At 38.1% G+C, this 19,316-nt stretch overlaps 1 protein-coding gene across 8 annotated transcripts in view; it reads right to left on the bottom strand.

The window, feature by feature from the left end:
* Positions 1 to 11,176, bottom strand: part of LOC1279364 (uncharacterized) — a 102,227-nt gene extending 91,051 nt beyond the window's left edge. The window contains exons 1-2 of one of the 8 annotated variants that reach the window (XM_061661978.1): positions 10,963 to 11,135; positions 9,415 to 9,476 (exon numbers count right to left, since the gene is read on the bottom strand). The gene's annotated coding sequence lies outside the window, so the exon portion shown is untranslated. Of the gene's footprint in view, positions 1 to 9,414; positions 9,477 to 9,921; positions 10,909 to 10,942 lie in introns of those variants that run through there. The other 7 variants (XM_061661976.1, XM_061661979.1, XM_061661973.1 and 4 more) reach the window with 7 other exon arrangements.
* Between the last annotated feature and the right edge of the window lie 8,140 nt (positions 11,177 to 19,316).

Below are 19,316 nucleotides of genomic sequence, written 5' to 3'. Positions count from 1 at the left end.
ACCATTTATTAATTTTTGGTAAATATTTCATCAATTCTCCCATTTCATGAATGAAGTATATTAAAAAAGATACTGTTTTTAATAATTTCTTTTTTCTCTTTTTAGATAATCGCGGATGCGGATGTTGTAGATAAACCCAACTTCGAACCATTTAACGTTTCTATAAGATATATAAAAAGCATGCTAAAATAGTTAGAACCACTGACAATGCCTTTAAGACCTAAACACCATTCTTTACAATAACATAATTTACAATTAAATGCTTATTTTAATTACTTTTTTTAACAATTCGAACCTGGTGTGCTGGAGACGACGATATTATGTGTTCAATCTGTTCCAATATTTCACCAGTTATGCGAAACACTTGTCACACGGGATTATTCTCCTTGGTAATTGCCGGAGCAGGTTTAGTGCTCAACAAACAATACATACTTCCATTTTGAGGTGTACGAAGGACCCACAGCATTCGCAGCAAGGCTCTTAATAAATCTCAGCTGCCCCCAAGAACCCGTATGACAAATGATGACACGCACTGTAGCTATCCGAGCTGAAAACCCGCAGCTGATGGTGACTGAGATGGACAACAAAAAAAAACAGCTCGATAGCCATTTCTGCGGGCGTGTGGTTGAACCATAAAGCACAAACTAACGTAATGTACCATTAATATCACATTTCCTTCCACTGCTCCACCACCGTCGGACTGTTCAGCACTACCATCGTTTTCTACCATCACCCAACACCCCTTTTTTCTTAAACCATCAACACAAAGAGCTCAAGCCTCACAAATGAATATAAGGAAAAAGATGAAAAAAAAACGCCGAGCGGAACGCCGCGTGTAATGAATGTCGAATCGCTGTTCCTTCTCATTATCCTGACGCGAATAAATGATGCTGCAGTCTGACTAAAGCGCTCAAAGCAACGTCCCAACCAGCGGCATTCGTTAGGCTAGCCGCATTCCGCACGAACCCCCGTTGCATGCTCGTGCGCGCTTTACCAACACAAAATAACAACTACAATATGACAGAGCAGAGTGGGAGCGAACAAAAAATCGGACAAACTAACGATTCTTCTTTCTTGGCACTCGTTACGGATCGCCCAGGATCGCTTCCGATGCGAGGAAAAATAAGATAAAGTGCGCTACACAAAAAAGGCAAGAATATGGCCTCGAAACTAGCAACAGGATTCGTACTCAATCGCACCCCGCCAGCAGCACACGTTCACGACGGGAGATTTTGGAAAGTTTCCACCTCTATGTTTCTCTATCGGTAAGGGTAGTTGGAAAAATATCATATCTTTCTCTCTATCTCTCTCACTCTCTCTCTCCGTCCCTCTTTTCTCAATGGTCCTAGTACTGTTAGCCCCGCATCAGGAGGACCATGCAGAACAGGATAACGAATGACAATAATCCGTAGTCGTAGCTACGTGCCAAGAATCAATTATTTGCCGTATGAATCTCGAACCAAACTCGCCACCAGCGGGTCTTCGTGTCGCTCCGTTACGACTCAATCGCATCATTTGCGTTGCTTCCTTGTCACAGGGATCCACCCGTAGCGTAAACGTAAGCCTTGTGAAAACTCTTGTGTCTTGTCACAAACTGCGAAAACGATTGAACCAAGGACAAAACAAAATACACCCAATACTGGTGGACAACGGCCCGTTTATGTGTGTGTGTTTTGTGCCCATGTTCGGGTATCTTTAGTCTCTGTTATGAATGATGATTTATAGCTAGTTTTCTGCATTCCATGTTGCTCACTCACTCTCTGCTCGCCTTGATTTGTTTCGAGCTGTTGTTATTTTTATTGTCTTTACAATGATGCCAACTGCAAGGCAAACTTTTCCTGCGTCATACGGATAAGGCACACGACTAATCAGTGGCATTTTTTTCTGCAAATATTCACCAACGCGCAGTGAATGTGTTCAGTAACATCTGTGTGTACACACCCGTACGAATTTTCATGCATTTTGGCTCATAGGAAGCTATTAAATTACAAGCCGAAAGAAGGAGATATTTAGCTTAATCAATCATCTGCCATAATGGTTTCGGGCTTCTATTTTCTGTTTTCTGCTCATTGCGGTATTGTTTGTTATTGTGGTTTTTTTTTGTCTTGTTTTTTTCTATTATTTCGGCAATCTTCCAGATTATTTGCGGCCTTTCCAGTGTACCCATTCCAATCCTATCCGCTACCATCTATCGCCTAATTCGGGTTCGATCAATTGTCTAGCTCCATCGCTAACCCATCTCATCAAGCGAAACAAAGCAACGATTGATTTGTATTAAAGGGCAGATTGTACATCTGGCTTTGCTCCTCTTTCCTTAATCCTGAACTCTTCTGTAACTAGCGTAGATGGAGAGTGGCCTGTTGAAGAAAGCATCAAATATGTATACGAACAGCACAGAATGATTTTTGGTTTCTATTTCTGCAACAAGAGTACGATTAGTGGTTAGAATGAAAGTTTAACCAGAGTGTGCTTGAGGATTATTTGTTGATGATTCTCCATCCAAATGGAATCGCAAATTGGTTATGGGAAACAAATAACAACACAATGCGGAAGGTAGCATTTTAGTGATTGAGATTTGCCTTTCTCCTCCACACACCCTAGTGAACATACAGTCAAAATATAAACTGAATAAACACTCCTCCTATTATGTTCATTAGAAAACGATACATTTTGCTTTTAGAACCCCAAGGCAACGCATGAAATATGTCTCTAATTCACAATATACATCGTAAATCCATTCATTTTTAATATCTTCTTAAAAAAACGATGTGTTTTAGTGTGCGTGTGTGAAGGTTCAATTTTTAAATTCTGTACGTTTCGTACTATTTCAGTTGATCGAATTTATGCTATATCGTTATTTAATGGGGACACGCACCATTTCATCACAGAGCAGCCATTGGATGTTTGGGTAATTCCTACTTCGCAGAGATTGAAGCAGAATTATTAGCCTTCGTTGAGCCGACCGTAGACCGCAATCAAGAATGAAACAAAACGGAGGAAAAAATATCGTCTCTGTCATTGATCTGACCCAAATCCAAACGGCTTCTCGTTCCCCCGGCAAGGAGGAGCGGAGGGGTCAAGCGGATCGAATATAATGCCGGGGGGACTGATTTAAGCGACCGTAAATCTTTGCCAAAGCCGCGTGCGGTTGGTTATGACTTTTGTTTACGGTACGAGATACAAAAAAATATAGGTGTGTTTTGCAGAATGGTTATAAACTCACGTCAGATTTGAACCAAAAAATTTGATTTTGATGCTGACAGCAATAATCCTCCAACGTCAGCATTTATACTGACTTTTCACGATGATCTTAAAGACAGTATACAACATATTGATTTGTTTTTTTTTATCAAATAATGCATATTGGCAAAGCATGTTCATTGTTTTAGTATCTATTATCTTCTTTTAGCCGACCTTAAATTCACATGATCGTTACAGTTTAGCAAAATAATCATTAGCCATAACATGTTTTGCAGATTCCTAAGGCAACTAAAATTGTAAAAACAGCTTATGGGGAGCAGTAGTGTAGCAGATTTACTGCTAACAGTAGGTCACATCTAACTTAGCATTGCCAAAAGCCAGGTAAAAAGACGTTAACCACCAGAAGCGCAAGCGCATAGCCAAAAGCCAGGTAAAGAAACGTTAAACACCAGAAGCGTAAACGTTCTCGTGTTTTACCCCAGAACATAAATAAGGAAAACGCGCCACAGATAAGCAATAAACTTCCGTAAAACCCAGGCATAAACAGGAAAACGTTCACTACATCCACAATGCACGGATAGTTGATAAAACACAGGCACGCTAGGTATAATTTAAGAAACACCTGTAAAAAACCCAAACCCGGAAAACCAAACGAAAGCTCACATTTGACAAACATCTGGTTGCCAAATGTGTCACAACTTTCACACCATATTTGTTATAAATAAAGCTCGAACTGATGGAGAAGTCAGTTCACCTTCCATAGACACGTAGATCACTCGTGTTCTGGTGCATCTCACCAATTTGCAGATTCCGCCGAAGGCTCTGCTCATATTTGATAATCATTTTTGGTTATCAGCTGTTCAGTCGGTTGACCGATCAGCATTACCCTCATCGAAATAAAGTGCACGTTTGCACTAGTTCCACCCAACTTCTCCCACGGTGTCCGTTTCCGCCTCGGTCATCAACTCGACGCGCAAGGTCGATCCAGTCCGCGATTCCGCCGACGTAAGCAAGTGCTTCTTTTCGGACTTAGCGTAAGTGTGAACAGGTTGACGTAACCGATACGCGACGAATGTGTTTACATTTTGGTGTCGCGTTCCGTACGATCCCCTTCCTCGTCCCACACCCTTTCACTGTGCTCCGCGCATTGACTCACCGAAACGGTTTGAGAAGCGCGGCTGAACCTACCACATGGCGACCGTGACAGCGTAGCAAAAACAAAGCTACAAGAACAAAAAAGTAGCAGTGCCAGTTAAGTGTTAATACACTGTTGTGAAAATCTATCTTAAAATGCAAAAGTGATCAATGCCTAAATAATCAATTTTTAGACCTTGAATTTCAACTCTAAATGATGCATCAAAACGCTAACTCAGCAAAACAAATACAAAGTGCAACCAAGTTAAAGAAAAATGGGTAACGACGCTTCAAATCCGAAAGCAAATACGAAGGGTGATAATGACCTTACAATTATCCAGACCCAAAATGATCACTCAGAGCAACACGAAAGCCACGAAATGAAACTGAACATTGTGCTGATATTGCTTTCAATCATACTCATCCAAAAGATCGTAAAAGTAATCTTCAGAATAGTGAAAATATATGCTAAAAACGATGCAATGAATAAATTACAACTGCCTAAATAGTTTGCGTTTTGACAATCAAAACATGTCTTACTGCAAGTGATACAAGTTTAAAATAAAAGATAATATATTGGATGGAAGAACCACGGACCACGAGAGGTGACCAGCGTGATTTTATGGAAAAGTAGTTCCCAACGTGGAAGACAAATGATCAAGGCGAGCTTACTGCCCGATCTGGATTGACAGGCGAGAATGGACAGGAGTCCCAACCCAGAAGTTACACCGAGTGATATCAACTGATGACATCGTAAGAAAATACTTCAAGCTCCGAGTTTATACCAAGCCCCGAGTATACACCATGCGCCGAAAGATGATCAGCGAGCAGCATCATCAGCAGCAACGAAAACAAATACATGTTATGTATTCAAAGAAGGTATTGTAAACCATATCCTCATATCAAAATCATCATCAAAATCAAATCAGGAGTAGACTACCTTTGCCTATTAGAAACAGACAAACTATCTGAACCAACATCAAAAATAATCATTAGCACAAGTTCCATGTTTTACAACATAATTTCAATTACACCAGAAACGAGACGCTAAATGCAACTTCAAACGACTTACGAAAGCAAGTCAGACTTTAGAGTTTGTGCTGCATAAAATATGCGAAATTTCAAAATAAACATAAAAGAAACGAGAATTATCAACAACTAAATTCAAATTATCTATTGCCAACAATGAAAGAATTAGTTAGTATATCTATTTCCGACAAATTGTTGTAAATAATCCAACTAGATGGATTGCGTGACAGACAAAAAGGTTTAGATTAATTCGAGATATGACTCTTTCAAACCTCTCTTTTACCATATGAGTGCAATACAGATAATACAACAAATAGAGAGACAATATTAATGACGAGAAATACTTTTTATAGATAACAAAAATGAATTAGAAATTCCGAAAATAATATATCGTTCAAATTTAGAATTTAGAACGTCAGGAAAACTAATACCAAAATGAACCCTCTAGAAATTTTGAATACGGCAACAAGCCTCATACCATCTTTCAATGGTGGAGAAGACGAAGCTGAAGCCATGCTAGTAGCATTAGAAATTCTTAAAGAAGCTGTAGATGAACAACATCACCACCTTATCATGAGAATCGTTCAATCGAAATTAAAAGGACAAGGAAGAAAGATTGTAGGGAAATTGGTAAACAGCATTGACGACATTTTGATAAGAATCAATGCACATTTTAAGAAAAATGAATTACCCGAAGACATTGTAATAGCCATCTATGCCCTGAAGCAAAAATTCACAGTGAAGGATTTTGGTGAAAAAATTCAAGACTTAGCAGAAGAACTAGAGCAGGCTTACCTAAACGAAAATGTCGCCCCGGAGTTGGCTAGCGAAAAAACCAACAAGATAGCAATGAAAGCTTTTGGAAAAGGGTTAAAAAACGAGATCCATCAGGCAATAGTTCTGTCAGGTATGATTCCTACCTTAGACGCTGCAATTAAGGCAATTGTCAATATTGACAATATAAATAAAAAATCGCAAGAAATGAATCATGATCACAAGCAAAGCAGTCAGGGAACCCGATATAATAGCTCATACCAACTACAGGCAAATAACACGATAAACAACGATCATCGTTCAAACAATAGCAGCTGGAGGTCTCAACCTCAGCAAATCACTAATAACTGGAGAACTCAGGCTCCACAGAACAGTAACTGGAGAAATAAAAATGTAGGAAATGTTCAAAATAGACATCCTAGCGAGACAAACGGGTATAATATCCAAAATAGGAAACCCACTAGCAAAAATATTTTAGAGCAACGCGATCCGAGAAGAGCAATTTATTGTGCTCAAGCAAATGATCAGCTCTCAGAAGAAACAGAAAACATAGTGGACCAAATCCCACTAACACAAAACAATAATCAACGGAATAAAAATCACATTTACAATCAAAATGATAGAGAATATATAAACATTGATGAAAATAACAATCAAGTGCAATTTGAACAAGATTATGTAGAGTTCAACAGCAGAACAAGCTATGAAACTAAATCTTATGAACCTATGAACGATCAAATAATTTATGAAGTAAAAAGGCCAAGTAATGACTCAGAAAGAATTATTAAAGAAAATGAGGAGATAACTAACGAAGATCACGAAGAACATATAAATAATCAGTATGATAATGAATACGAAAATTGTATGCAAACTATACTCATTAATGACGTTGTTAAGAGAAATATTGTTGAGAAACCAATGAACGACCCAACAGAGGTTATAAAACTGCTAGATAGCGTAGAAAGAAACAATGAGATGAACTGTAAAGACAGCCATGCAACTGAGCTGAATAATGCAAAGAAAAGAAAGCGTAGCATCAAATCAAAGAAGAAGAAAATTGAAGTAAGTAATCAATCATATTGCCAGGATATAAAAGCTGTGAAAAATAAAAATGTCACATTTAGTGAACCAAGAAAAAATGTTGCTTACGAAAAGTATCTCAAAGAACTTTTAGAACATTTGCATCATACCATCTCAATGATAACAATTATAAAATCTATAATCGTAGAATCCTCAAGAAATGAACCTAACAAACGTATCAATGCGATATCAAACTGTTACAATCTCCATTTAAATAACAACGATATTGTATCTCTAGATAATAAATCAATGTACATAAAATATTACCCACCTTAACGAAATGACAATACTTTCAATAAGTTTTTTTTTCAAACAAAAATATAAAACTTACACAAAAAAGTATTAGAAAAAAAATCAACAAAGTTAGAGCAATTAAAATATGACAGAATAACGTCATTTCATTACGTTATTCTTCCGAAGGGTGGAGGTGTAGCAGATTTACTGCTAACAGTAGGTCACATCTAACTTAGCATTGCCAAAAGCCAGGTAAAAAGACGTTAACCACCAGAAGCGCAAGCGCATAGCCAAAAGCCAGGTAAAGAAACGTTAAACACCAGAAGCGTAAACGTTCTCGTGTTTTACCCCAGAACATAAATAAGGAAAACGCGCCACAGATAAGCAATAAACTTCCGTAAAACCCAGGCATAAACAGGAAAACGTTCACTACATCCACAATGCACGGATAGTTGATAAAACACAGGCACGCTAGGTATAATTTAAGAAACACCTGTAAAAAACCCAAACCCGGAAAACCAAACGAAAGCTCACATTTGACAAACATCTGGTTGCCAAATGTGTCACAACTTTCACACCATATTTGTTATAAATAAAGCTCGAACTGATGGAGAAGTCAGTTCACCTTCCATAGACACGTAGATCACTCGTGTTCTGGTGCATCTCACCAATTTGCAGATTCCGCCGAAGGCTCTGCTCATATTTGATAATCATTTTTGGTTATCAGCTGTTCAGTCGGTTGACCGATCAGCATTACCCTCATCGAAATAAAGTGCACGTTTGCACTAGTTCCACCCAACTTCTCCCACGGTGTCCGTTTCCGCCTCGGTCATCAACTCGACGCGCAAGGTCGATCCAGTCCGCGATTCCGCCGACGTAAGCAAGTGCTTCTTTTCGGACTTAGCGTAAGTGTGAACAGGTTGACGTAACCGATACGCGACGAATGTGTTTACATTTTGGTGTCGCGTTCCGTACGATCCCCTTCCTCGTCCCACACCCTTTCACTGTGCTCCGCGCATTGACTCACCGAAACGGTTTGAGAAGCGCGGCCGAACCTACCACAGTAGTACTATAACTAATGAAAACAAGAATCAATTCAATGTTGAAGAACATACACCACAGTCAATCTTCCAAAATTCATTTTTTTTAAATTGGTATTATCAGTTATGAGAAAAAAATCAAACTGGTTTAATTCCCCAAACCTTTGGAGATTTACACACCTTTTTGTTTTTTTTATTTATTTAGTGGGAGCCTCGTTTTCAATTTATTTTTTAATTTAAGTGTTAGTTTTACTGACGTGGTTACCAAACAAGAGTCAAAGCTTTTCCAGTTATTAACATCCCCTAGGTCTAAATTTCTCTAAAACCTTACGATGTTCAGTAAGGTATGTTTCTGAGTGTTTATTTCAAATGTGTATTTTTAGTTTTCTTCTTCTTTTTTTGGCTCAACAACCGTTGTCGGTCAAGGCCTGTCTGTACCACCTGTGGGGTTTGCTTTCAATGACTTTTGATTACCCTCCATAGCAGGATAATCACTCCTACGTATGGGGGTACGGTCCATTTGGGGCTTGAACCCATGACGGGCATGTTGTTAAGTCGTACGAGTTGACGACTGTACCATGAGACTGGCTAGTTTTAGGAAACTTTAGGAAATAATCTGCTACACTCGGCTGCACTGTTGTTGATGTTGACTCTTGATTGTTACTACTCTTATTATTTTATTATTACTAAATTTTGATTGCTATTATTTTTTCACATGCTTTTTAATTGCCATCAATTTATAAGGCTGTTCCACTTAGTGATCAGAGAAACTAAACCTATAATAGTTAAGTCATAATGTTTTTTCAACTAATATTATAAATATATCTATACACGCGAAACGAAACATTCGAACTCACAAGAACAATTTATGAAAGAGAATTTAACAAATCTAAAAAAATCGCCCTATCCTTCTGATGCTTACCATTTGCTATCCGGGAGCTTTTTTACAGTCGGATTTCCAAGACCTGCCACTCCGACAGAAACCTATCACTCAACCATAAGCCGGGTTAATTGAAATCCACTTCAAACCGTCAGCTCCTGCTTTTGCATTGCCCCGGTAGTGTCAAAAGCAGAAGCCAGACAGCGTGAGTAAAAAAAATTAAACAGGACAAAGCAAAGCCGTACACTGCTCATCTGCAAAAGGAACGCTATCACGGCCGGCACAAAGGACACACTCACTGTCGGATGTCACCAAACGCAACTGTCTCGCCCTTCTCTTCCGGTCGTCTGTGGTGAACTGCATTTCATTAGTTCGAACATTGGGCTTTGGTCCAGATTTTCGCTGACGCTGGTCTGTCTTCATGTGATCTTCCTCCGACTTGCGTGCTGTATGTATGTATGTGTGTTTTTGAGAGGAGAGATTGGGGCTTAGGGGGGAGGAAGAGGGGATTGGATTCACTACCGACACAAGCGCACGTCGAGTACAAACCTTTCAGTTGGCCCAGCTTAGCAAACTGACAGATGTATTATTCATTTTCCATTTCCTACCACTTCGATAAACCGTGGGACGAGAATCACTTGCAGCAGCATGGCGGGATGGAAAAAGCGATTGCAATGGCGTGAAATGCCGACCACAAACAAAGAAAAACCTTGCACGAAAGAATGACAAAACGGTATCAGACAATAAACACCGAGTTTGGGAACATCACGTGCACCATGTGCTACCGCAACAGCGCGCTCACCCAATTCCCGATCAGCAGAAGAATGAATTTAGATTTCTCGCAAAACCATCAACGGTGTCGTTGTTTTGTTCTGGTTTAGTTGCGTTTCCACTCGGCTACTCGAAACACTTTCGGCACTATTATCTCGTTTTCCACGAACCACCGAATTGTAAAATGCCACAGTATCGGTTTGCGTAATTCGAAGAACACAATCCAATAAGAAAAAATCCGCTAGCACGCACGTTTTTTTACATACACCTTCAAAAGCACCATACCGACACAAACAAACTCACTCTCACACATTTACCACGATAGCATCAATGCGAAACAACGAGCCGAAACAAAACCGTTCAGAGAGAAGATCTAAATCAAATAGACAATTTTATAAACGTTGTCCTTTTTCGTTTGTTCGGGCTGCTCTTCGTTGGCCCCGAAGCTTCTTTATCGTTAGTAGGCACTACTTTGTTATTGCTGCCAGTCGTGCGATTTGAATGATAAGGATTCTAGACGATTCCATTTCTGCGGCCAGACAGGATGGCCGACTCTTCAAAAGCTCGTTTCGCTTGGCTACCTACTTTGGGCATCCACTGATCTGGACAAGGCGGATTTTCTATGTGGTATAGTCATTCTAGACTTAGAAGATAAAGGTCGGCTCCGTAGTTCAACACACATACACCGCACTGGACCGGAAGAAAATGCTTTCGGAAGGATTTGATATGAAAATAGAGAAGTTTACTCTTCTCTCATTATTTTTTGCAACACTACACACAGATAATATATTACACACACTTAGGGGTTTTCTCACTTACAATGCGGTAAGTAATACCATCATCAAAACATCTAAGGTAATGCATGCCCCTAACCATTCACAATGACATCTGGATCCATCGCACCTATCCTGCCGTAGATGTACGAACAATACAAAAATACACAAAACATACGAATCCTACCGCGTGCAGTATCCGCGAGTGACTGACTCCGCTTCAGACGTCGAATGTTCGTGCGGATGTTTCCATCCGTGCGTTGGCTACGATGCCGTCGTGTTTGGGGTGTTGTATCCTGTTTTGATTGGATTCGGCGCGTGGGTTACCTCCTGAGTTACCGATGATCTTACTCTTTGCTCGTGCGAAGAGCATCTCCCGAGAAAACATGCAATCGAAACTCTCTTACTAGGATGCTGCGAATTGTTTTTCCTGTGTTATGTTCAATTTTATTGGCCAGCTTTAGTATTGGTGACACCGATGCCATTGTGAGATATTTTTGGATGCAAAATACATCTCACCAGCGGGAAACATTTCCATTGTGAATCTGGTGATTTTTCAGGCGCCCGAGATTCATAACACGAGTTTTCTCCTTCGCTAGTGTAGCCAGTAGTGAGACGGTATTCGGTGAGATATTTTAGGACGCGACATACATCTCACCAGCGAGAAACATTTCCATGGGGAATCTGGTGAGTTTTCAGGTACCCGAGATTCATAACACGAGTTTTCCCCTTCGCTAGCGTAGCTAGTAGTGAGACGGTATTCGGTGAGTCACCATAGTGACACGACAAACCATCACGCGTTTTGTGAACAAACTTACTCATGAGGAATGTCGCTTAGACATGAGAAAGTCCAGTCATCAGATTTCCTAGACAACAGTGAAAGTGAAAACTTAATACTTCCCCTTTGTAGTGACTTTTAATCCTGTTTGCTCACAAAGTATGATAATATTTAAGGCTGTGCATGATGAGATATGTGAGCTTGTGAACATTTAAATACGAGGGTGTAATATACTAGGGGAAAAATAGGGGAATACAAACTGGAGAAAACAACCTTTCATAGCAACGAGGGAGATTTTTTTTTATCTAAACTTAATTCTCACTATTTAACAATGTTGGGAACATTGTGTTTATTTTAAATTTGAGTTGCTTACGGTTATATTCGACAGCAATATTAAACATGTAATACTTATGTAAAAGTTGTATGAAATGATTCATTATCGTTCCGTTATTTGGTTGAACGGAACGGACGGATTCCATACTTTAAACGAAAATAAATATTAAGCCGACCATAAACACTTAAAAATCGTAGATACTAAGCAAATATGGCTGAAGTCATATATGTCACAAACGAGTCTTATAGTTTGCCATTTGTTAATCATTAGCTGTGTAGCCAACGTACTACTCTACGTTGGATATTAGTTATTGTGTTTCAAAATGTACGTTAAAAATGTATGTAAGTACACTATACTCAAAATGTACTTGTTGTGTTTTAAAATGTACACTTATCAACTAATTATCACATTGCAACATTGAAGGCATTCAACAACTCTCGTACTGTTATTTGAGCTGCTAATATCGACTGTCTTCTATCCAAATTTACACCATTGCACCGCTTTATTTCTCCCTTTGAATCCAAATTTAACTTTTCTCGTCTCGGCAAACCGCACACAAACTATGCTGCGAAGCGTGATATAGAGAATAGATTACAACATACTTATAAAATTAAATTTCGCTCATGCGTTCAAACGCTCTCAAACACCACGGGACTGGGAAGGGTATGTTTGTGTGTCACAACCTGGAAATTAGCTTAAGCCATTAGACTGACTGACAGCAAACATTAATTAATTTTATTCCTCAATCCTTTCGTTTCATTTTCCGCCGCTCGATGTCGAGACGCGACGGCAGGGAAGCTTTTCGGAAATTAGAAATGGATCGTTCTTGCCAGTATGTGGTCGACCGTCACACGAAAAGCGTGTCCACAATCGCCATACCCAAAATTGCTCTCGTTTTTTTCGGAAAGAATCGGCAATGCACACGGGCACAGAGGATTTCATACCTAAGATTTCTACATGAAATGATGAATGTTGAATGGAGTGATAAGTGTGCCACGGTTCAACGCCGCAGTTAACATGGCCTGCTGGAAAGGACCCCGCATAAAGCTAGAACTGTGCTAATTTGTGTAGTTTCCGTCCATTAGTTGATTCATAAATCATCCAGCACATAATACCAGGAAGGGATAAACCTACACACAATGGTGTTGGTATGATGAGAGATGAGGTATTTTTACACAAATTGTTTTTATTCGCTCCTCGTGTTTTGCCTTCCCCAGACGTCCAATCCTCTTCGAAGCATGTACCGTACGATTTATCCATGGTCGACGTTAAAGCAATATTTTAATTGCGAAAGAAATGTCTCCCTCACATTTAAAGTTACTTACACTTGATTGAGGAGAATATGTTAATGAATATAAATGAATCCCGAACAACTTTGAATCTCTCTGTTTAAATGGTCTCTGTAATGTTCTCAATCCTATATTTGTTGAATTATTCAATTCTTGTGAACAATAGTCCTCAGAAACTTACAATTATTTTCAATCATTCAACTCAGTTATTAAAATCGTGGTACAGTCGTCAACTCGCACGACTTAACAACATGCCCGTCATTTCGGGTTCAGTAACCGAATAGACCGTGCGCCCATAGCACAGTGGAAGCAGACCGGGTTGATTTTTTTTTATTTCAATGCCAAGACTATTTTTGCTTTAAAATAGATACTATTACATTAAGCAAGGCAAAATAAAGCTTCTAAACCCCATGGATTGCAAGGGAAAAAATGTCAAACTTGACAATGTTTCAAATCCTTCATATTTAGGCAAATGAATGGAGCATCAATATATATGTCAAAAATACGTCATCAAAAAACGTCATCAAAAAACAATATATCTTTATAGAAATTTTAGGTTCAGGGACAACTAAATACACATCATATATACAAACGGTCACATTTCATACATACTTTCATTACGTACCGCAGTCTATATATCCATAACATTTTCCACCTCGTTCCTTCACATTTATTGACATATAAAAACCTTACCTACAACTCGGGACCTCCATCGTATTTTTGAGGAGAAAGGGCAGGCCACATGCATCCTTCAATTCCACGAGAATTGCAACAAGATGAATAGAAAGCCATATGCCACTAGTCACAACCAGAACACCCTTTCTGCTGGAATTTGCCCTTAAGGTGGCAAATCCCAATTCAGAAACAGACGTTAAAAAATAAAAATAATAAGCAGAATAATAAGCAATAACCATACAACCGCATACAAAAGAAACAAACAGAACAACTATTCTCTTACCTCACAAAAATAATAATAATAATAATTCATTCATAAAAAAAAACAGCACAACTCACAAACACAAACGAAAAAAAAGAAAAAAAAAGATTTAAATTTAATTTAAGGAAAGACCATGAAAGGGGAACCATAATGGAAAATCGCTTAGAAATAATAAACCGAATCTAGCCCGGTATAACGTAGTCAAAAATACAATATAATACAAAAAAATAATAATAATAATAATGAACGGAGGAAATAACGGAAAAAAGACTAAGTATCTAACGACACAATATAAACCAACCTGGAAAAAAAGGAGACATGGATGACAGTCCACTCCCAAACTCAGATGCAAGGTGTCTTTATTAAGGAGGTGAATTGTTAGCGCGTTTTCCGGGCGCCATCATTGAGTATTGTTATGTCAAATCGCATACAATTTTCTATACCCCCCTCCAGCCCTCCCCGATTTTAATACCGGAGCCCCCAGTATTGTTATGTCAAGTCGTGAAATGTCAATTTGCTCTGAAGCACTTCACCTCCTAATATCCATACACCTTGCTCAGATGGTACGCCTCTGATTATACCTCCCAAAAAGAGAGTATAGGAGGATGTAACCCATCAACCTAAACAGAAGAAGAAGAAGAAATGGAGCATCTGTCAACCATAATATTGCACAAAGTACTGTTTTGATTTTGAAAGTTAATAGTGGTTTAGAAAGATACCCTAAATAACCTTTCAAATTATGCCTTACTATTAAATTTTTATGAAAGTTATAGGAATAACTACAACAATAAAACTTGTTATAAGAAGAAAATATATAAAATGTTTGTCTTCAACGTAGTAAAAATAATAGAGTTTAGTATATTCATGTTTTCCCTAGTTTTATACATTGTAGAATGAATTATCGTATAGCTTGTGTCCAAAATTCAAGATGCTTCAAGATTAACTTTTCGCAACTTTAGAAGTTACATCATATTTTGTAATCATCAGTTTGTAAGAAGTATAGGTCATAGTACTTCTTCTAATAGTGTTATTTTGGAAGGGATAATAAAGAACAAGGTTAATTTAAACAGCATTTGAATTATGAGTTTTTAGTTCTGTAATCATATTTACAGGACGGTGAAAATGCATTTTAGCAAATTTTCATGAAAACGATTATGAATGTGAAGTGTAAATCACAGCTGGGATGTTAACATTATTTCGTAGCTTTTCCATAGATGTAAATATTAAAAGAATTATACAGTCGTAGATGATATTTTAGATTAAGTTTAAACGTAAGTGAAGCACGACCTGCCATAAATCATGAAATACTAGTGATACCGCTTTAATTTCAATACCTTCGTTCGTTTTTACAGTAATACGAGTTTGTTTTTTGTGTTTTTATTTTGCTTATGATTTTGTTTGCAACTAATTTTAAAACATATTAGTTTTTGCAAGGTCTTACAACATGTAAATACTTTACATTTATGTCGTTATTTATTTATTTATTTCTCAGTATCTTGCATAGATTTGCTGGGACACGTACTTATATAATAAATCCTTAATTCCTCTACAAACTTAGCTACAGCGCTATCAATAAGGAAACGAGAGACAATTGGTTTTAATCTGAGCTATACTAATATTGAAGTCGAAGAATCTTTGGTATTTGTTGAAGCTATGTATCATTTGGTTAATAGGCGCATTGTAGGAATGTGCAGATCTTGAGAACGTAGGTCTTAACAGCTCACGTATCCTGAGAGGTCGTTCAAAAGCGTAAAGATTCAGCTTTTCAAGCAGGTAGGGAGAGTCTATGTCCCCACTGATTAACTTCGCGACAAAAGTAGCTTGCAATGCCCGACGTCTATGTTCTAAGGTTTGTAGACCAAGTAGCATGCACCGTGACAGGTAATCTAAATGTTGTGATGAAGCCCATTGTAATCGGTGTATTGCTATTCTGGAGAATCTTTTTTGTATGCTTTCTATCCTAGCCGTCCACACGTGACAGTGTGGGGAGAAAAGAACTGAATTAGACTCTATGATGGAACGTACTAATGCGGTATATAATGCTTTCAGACATATTGGATCTTTTATCTCAAGAGTTTGCCTGATTACAAATCCTAACATCCTATTGGCCTTACTAATCATAGAATGGTAATGCTCGCGAAAGGATAGTGATGAATCAAGGATCACACCAAGATCCCTGACTGATGATGCGCGAGACAAATTGTAATTGTGCAATGAGTAACAAAAGTTTAAAGGGTTTCGTTTCCTGCTGAATGTAATCGCGCTGCATTTATCCACACAGAGGCTTAGTTGGTTTGCCACACACCAATTGCTGAATAGGTTGAGATTGTTCTGGAGTGCGAAACAGTCATCGATTGACCTGATAACTGGAAAAAGTTTAATATACGTAATGTACGTATAAGGCAGCTAATTTACGGTACCACCATAAGGAAACTGTTAAAATAGCGTTAAACTACCTAAATGTAGCTAATTATGTGAAATTTTAATAATTTTCAAGGCAAAAGAGAATATAACATTCTCCTTCAATATAAAATATTCAGATCTACTAACAACATATTTTTATCCCGATGTTTGTATGGGCTCTTCCACTGTGCATAGGTTGAAAAGACTATCTTGTTATGGGTAATCAATAAATCTACAATAACCAAGCCAACCAGTGGTACAGGCAGGCCTTGACTGACAACGGCTGCTGTGCCAACGAAGTAGAGGAAAATCATCAATAATTTCATATTCAATTATTCTATCAACCAAATATACATACGACTCGACCTATATGTTTGTAATCTTCAGTCAGTGTGTGCTGGGTGAACAGTTTTAAATATTACTTTAATGGAAACTTTTGTAAGAACCTATCTTGAGCATAAGACAGGATATAGTTCTTGTTCATGTAATTATAATGTATTAAATTAATTACTGACAATTCTAATCAGTGATGAAATTGTACAAAACCATTGAATAAGTTGCCACAAGCATGTGTCTAGGATACGAAACACTTCCCTACTCGACGCACACTCAGCTCAGAGCACACATTGTTGACCTACTCCCTTTGCACAATTAACAAAAACAATCGCACCCTGATTAAGGACCGAATTTGATTTTTACCTCCCAAACAATCGCTGTAGGGGTCGGGGAAATTTGATTGATTGATGCGAACCGATATGACTTCGGAAGGTCGCCCACACCATCAAATGTCAAATGGTACCGGAAGCCGGGTCTTATTGTAAGTCAATCAAACGTCGTCGTATCGGCTCCCCGAATCCTTTGAGCCGGAAATCAACCTCAACAGTCCGCTGTACTAAGAACGACATGAAATCACGACCCTGCCCCGCATTCGCTTTGCAGATTCGTCAGATACGCTCCTGGTGTTGAACATATCCTTACACATGACTATAGCGACCGCGAGATAGTAACAAGGCATGTTCTAATCACCATCATCGTCATCGGAATCCTGGGCATCGACTTAGTGATAAAGCTTTGGGGCACAGACGCGGCGCAGAGGATACCGTTGACAACCGGAAGCGGATCTTTTGTCACTGGAACACTGTTCCAGTGTTTCTCTATTGATTTTGCTTCTACCGTTCAATGTCATATCCACGCCTGCCACATGTCACACGTACTCGCAGGACGAAAGCGACGAATGGAAGCAAAATCGTTTTCCCTGCTCGGTTTGTTTTTCTTCTAGGCGGCACTGATCCTCCCCGAGGGAGAATAAGGTAAGGGTAGAAAGTCGTTCGTCAAGCAACGCTCTTTCAATTTAATCGACCGATGTCAGTGGTGTTTGTTTAATCTGATTTACGTGACGAGCGCTATAATCCTTTAGCACCCTTGGAGGTGTCCCAATTCCTGCTCAAGGGTTGCTGTTCCAAGAAAAGTGTCAGAAAATCCTCCTGCATTGATGAATCCTTTTGTTTGTTGACCTAAATCCGTCGGCAGGATCTGTTTGGCAAAGATGGGATGACTAATATGTCCAAAAGTGCTATCTGTTTCATTGTTTGTTTTTGTATTTTTATGTTTACTCACGATCTTAATATTTGTGTAATTTACCAGGAGGATTTAATATACCAGGATCAAATTGCAATATATTAAACAGTGAAAACACAATAAGAGATACATCAAGAATGCAGATCAAAATTATTGCTCAACGAAACTTCTCTCGTACAATTTCATACTGTGAGATAAATTTTCCTACAAATATTTTGTCTTCTGTGAGTTCCTATTTTAGAGCGTAAATAAATAAAACTCATCTTTTTAACTGATTTTGGTCTCTGATCTTCAAAATCGAGGGAAAATGCATAAAATTGTATGCTACTGAACAAACTACGTATTTGATACGTTTCATTAAGCATAATTGCTATTGAATGTTTTATCTTTCACAATTGATAATGTGCATTGTAGACACAAATTGTTAAAATGTTATGTAAAAATGTTAAATTGTAATGTAAAATGTGAAATGTAATTTTGTATATGTTAACTTAGTTTTTGAAATTTATACATAAGACATCGTATTTTAAACAATTTGTAATATTGTTACTATAATATTCCATGGATTCGAATACAAAAATAGAAAAAATACAATATGGCTATAAATTACAATTATACAACAATGTTCGTTTAACACCAAAACTTTATTTGATTTCATAAAATGTTAATTAAAGTATCTACCTGCGGACCAAACTAAATCCTTTAAAAGTTATAAAAGCATTTTTTTAATAAATATCTTTTTGTTTTAACAAATTATTGATTTCACACGTAGCAAACGCAAAAAGAATACAAAGTTATATAAAAAAAACGAAACAAGATCAGGTAAACTACAAGTAATTTGATAAGATATAATTAAATGTATAAATCTTAGTACAAGTTTCATGCGTAACTCAAATGCCGTCGACCGTTGGGGAAACATAAATTAACAACAGCTCCACCATACTCAGGTGTGTACCCAAGCATTGTATTTGGAAGCTAAACTTTAAAGCTCTTTGTGTTTCACACAATACTACGCACCAAAAGCGCAAGTTTGCGGCGTTGTACGTTCGAGTGCTGCTAAATTAAAGCCGATTAAACTAGC

Source organism: Anopheles gambiae, chromosome 3, assembly GCF_943734735.2.
Source record: "Anopheles gambiae chromosome 3, idAnoGambNW_F1_1, whole genome shotgun sequence".
Classification (NCBI taxonomy): domain Eukaryota; kingdom Metazoa; phylum Arthropoda; class Insecta; order Diptera; family Culicidae; genus Anopheles; species Anopheles gambiae.
The sequence above is the reverse complement of the archived record's forward strand: the minus strand, read 5'-3'. Positions and strand labels throughout refer to the sequence as shown.